Genomic DNA, 3,826 nt, shown 5'->3' with positions numbered 1-3,826 from the left:
CTTTTCACTGCATTCCCAGAGTTTAGCTAGCTCTTGAGGGAGATTTCTGAGAAGTGGTACACAAAGCAGAACACCAAACAACACACATTGTTTCAGAATTTCTGCAAACAGTGGTCTCTGATTCCAGCTTCCAAAACCACTCTTGGATTCACTTKCTTTAAAGGCTTGTCTGGACTAGGATAAAGGTGTATTTAAAAAATAATGTGTCAGTGAAAACTTTTAATTAACATGTCTTCAGATTCTCAGTGTTGACAGGGTGTGTTGCATTTCAGCGCATTTGCCAGCAAACGTGTTAAAATACATTGTGTGCTGTCTACCCATGGCAAGTAAGAACASGTTTTTAAAAGTTTCAAAATTTAACATGAGTTAAAACATGTTCATTATTGTTCTTTTACCTTAGTCAAAGGTGAGCGTCATTGAAGCACTTTCCTGGGACTCTTGAGAGAGGCTGGTGTACTRGCAGGGAGCTGTTATTTGGCCACTTTCTCCTTTTCCTGATCCGTCAAAGGAAAGTAGCGTTTCATTTACCTGCCTTCCAGGAGTTGTGGAAAGTGGATGTTTATACAGTACTGAAAAAAATGTGAAAGTCATRTGAAAGGTGGGTATTAGTGAGATGGGAGGTTGGCTAGTGGTTACAGAAGGAGCCTGCAGCCATGGTTTCATGAGGTGGTAAATTCATTTTCAGTGCACCTTAAGRAAGATCAGGATTTCTGTAGCCACACAGCACTGTACAGCAGGCAGCTGTTGTTTCAAATGTGACCAAATACTTTGCAGGGGTAACTCTGCCTTTAATGCTCCTGAGCTGAAGGTTGGAGATGTTTCACCTTCACAAGGTAAAGTATAAAATCGACATAAACAAGGTCAGTATAAAATTGACATAAACACTATACGTTATACCTGGCTAGCTTGACAGCAAGGTTTATGTTCAYGCCTAGTCGAAGGCAAAGTTGTAGCTAGTGATGCACAGATCCAGTACTAATGAACGTAAAGTCACAGTCTGGCGGGCGTCAGTAACCGAGTTAGTGGCATCATTGACTGGCTGAGTAGCACTGTACAAACCATTTCAGCCATCCACACCTCAGCCTCCCCTCTTCCCAAACAGGGAGAATGGAAATAATCTCAGGAGAAATGTGCTGAAAGGAGTCGTGTTTTGGAAGCACTCTAGCAGATAACTTCATTTGGGGAATACAACGGGCAGTGGGAAATCAGGAAATTTGCCATGGCTATGGTCTTAACCTTTTGTGGAGCTATGGGAGAGGAATCCTGCCATTTCCCTGAGAAGAGTTTTCCAGCACTCTTCTCATTCATTTTTAGGCTCCTTGGAGCTGTCTCTCAGTCATAGTTAGTGTGTCCTTAAACATATTATCACTTTACTCATGTCGTTTTCTTTGCTGACACAGCTATTATGGTAAAAATCTTAACAAAAATACATTTTATAAAGTACCACTCTTTTCACAGCCAAGCTTTGCAACAGCTTACACATGAACACCTTGGAACTGCTGTATCTTTTTTCCCAGCAAAGAAACACTGCGAGGTCTTCTTGTGTGGAAACCACAGTAGAAGAATGATGTTTTTTACATTTTCACATTCATTTCTAACTAGTCTTGCTGAATACACCAGTCAGGATTTTTTTTTTTTTTTTTTTTTTAATGTTCTCCTTCCCTTGGAAGGAGAGAAAAAGACCAGAAACTTAAATAAAGAGCAATTTTAAGAATGAGGAGTGTCCCCTATGATGATTCTGTTTCCTGGGCACTTAAAGATGTGGTGTGACATTGAGCAGCCTGGTACCTGGTGGTCAATAGCTCAATCAAGGAGTTAAATCTTGTGTTTCCATCCCACATTGGGTGGTTTTGGTTAGAAGGCCCAGCTAGCTGTCCTGGTTGTAATGCATCTGAGACTAACACAGGGATCTGCACAAATTTTCTGCATTATTTGCTTGTTTAGTGACTCTTCAGAAGAGCTTGTGGAACTGAGCATAGAGACCAACATGAAACAAGGCAATTTTGTTTTCTTTTAGGGTTCTAAAATATTGAAATATCWGAAAAACATACCAAGTTAGTAAAGCACACGCCATCAAAACTCCCACAATCATTCTGTGAAATTTTTCAGCAACGTTACTCTGAAATTCAGATGCAGCCACGTTCAAAAGTGAAATTGCATACACCCATGCAGGTGAAATTGCATATACCCACACAGGTGGACAGACAGCTTTTRCTAGCGAGTGCATGGTGCAGCTGTGGTCTTCAAGCAGGTCTTCTCAGGCACAGTATTGCATCAACCAATCCACAATAAAATATGACCTGCTTAATGTGCAGATGAAGAGGAAGAGAGAAAACACGACGCTTGAAGTTTCCTTGGGAAGTGGGTGAGGATCACGGAGCAACGGGCTCCCCGGGAGGCCAGCCCTGCCTCTCAGCCGAGGTGCTGCCAGGAGGCCAGGCGAGCCCTGCGAGGCTCTGCCTCCTGCCCGCCCATCTCCGTTGCCTCAGGTGCCGTGTACCGCTGCCCGCGTGCACACCCACGCCTTCCGCGCGGGGATGGGGAGCCTTCCGCGCAGCCGGTTGCCTCCCCGCGAGCGCCCCCGCCGCGCGTGGGCTGGCGGCGGCCGCACAAAGTCCGCGCGGGGCCGTGCAGCGCGGAGGGGCGCGGAGGGGCGCGGAGGGAGCGCGGTGCTCGGCATGGTTTGCGAAGGGGGGTGAGGGGAGACCCTCCAGCTCGGCGGCGAGGCTGGCACTCGTGTTGTTTTCCGCGGTGCGAGCCTTCTCCCTGGGCAGAACGCGCGGAGGGGGGCGGATTTATATGCGAAAAGCAGCGGGAGGAGGGAGGGGGGTGAGGGAGAGGCAGCGCGCTCCGTCTGAAAAAACAAATTTCCCTTCGTGCATGTTGCCCACAAGAAACGAAATATTCCCTCGACCGATTCTCCTCTTGCTAAAAATAAAGATCGCGCTCGTTGGGGTTACTGAAATGCAGCGAACATACAAAGCTCATCGGATTCGCCAGCCCAGCGTAATCTTTGGGGAAAGAAAGGTGGGCGGTTTGGCCGGGTGTCTCGCATTCCGGAACCCTTCATTATTTTAATAATTTTAACATCCTTGTTTATAAACAGCCAGGCGTTCGGAGAAGATTACCCCAGTTTTGGAAATGATAATTCTGACGTTCGTTTCTGGTCCTTAAAAGGGGATGAGGGGTGGTCTTAGCCAGCCTTTTCGCATTTTGCACTGGAGAAAGCCGAGCAGCTCCCTATGCTGCCCGCATACGGATCTCCCCTCCTCCTCCCCCCCGAAGAAAGGAAATCAGTCAGATCCGCGATGTTTCACACGAACTGTTGCTGCTAAGCACTCGAGAGATCATCGTTAATTCGAATGCATTAGTTGCGAGTTGCGTCTTATTCGGGGGGTTTAAATTCAACGTAAATACACATTTAGGGCTCCGATTTGAGAAAGTACAAATGTTTTTCCCAATGCGTCGCTTCACCCACTACTTTCGTGAACGAAAATGTAAACTTCAAATGGGTCACCGCCTCAGAAAATACTTAAAAAAAAAAAACACAAATCAGGAACAATCAGACAGCAGAATTTAATTAGAGCCGTAGGCTAATCACAAAATATTTTATTTCAAGCCAGTATCGCTATGGGGGAGGAGGGCTGTTTCTGCTTCGGCAGCGGCTCCTGCCGCCGCTGCGTTCAGCGTTTGCAACATCTGGCCTACAGACCTACTAATTTCGACTCGTGATCTCGTTTGGCGAAACTCGATCTACGTGGTTCAAATACCTTCCAAATTGGGGGCGATTTAACAATCGCGACCAATTAAACCCAGAGACAAAAAA

This window comes from Rhea americana, unplaced genomic scaffold, assembly GCF_003343005.1.
Source record: "Rhea americana isolate MKP2758 unplaced genomic scaffold, rheAme1 scaffold_360, whole genome shotgun sequence".
Taxonomy (NCBI): Eukaryota; Metazoa; Chordata; class Aves; order Rheiformes; family Rheidae; genus Rhea; species Rhea americana.
This window is presented reverse-complemented; position numbering follows the sequence as displayed.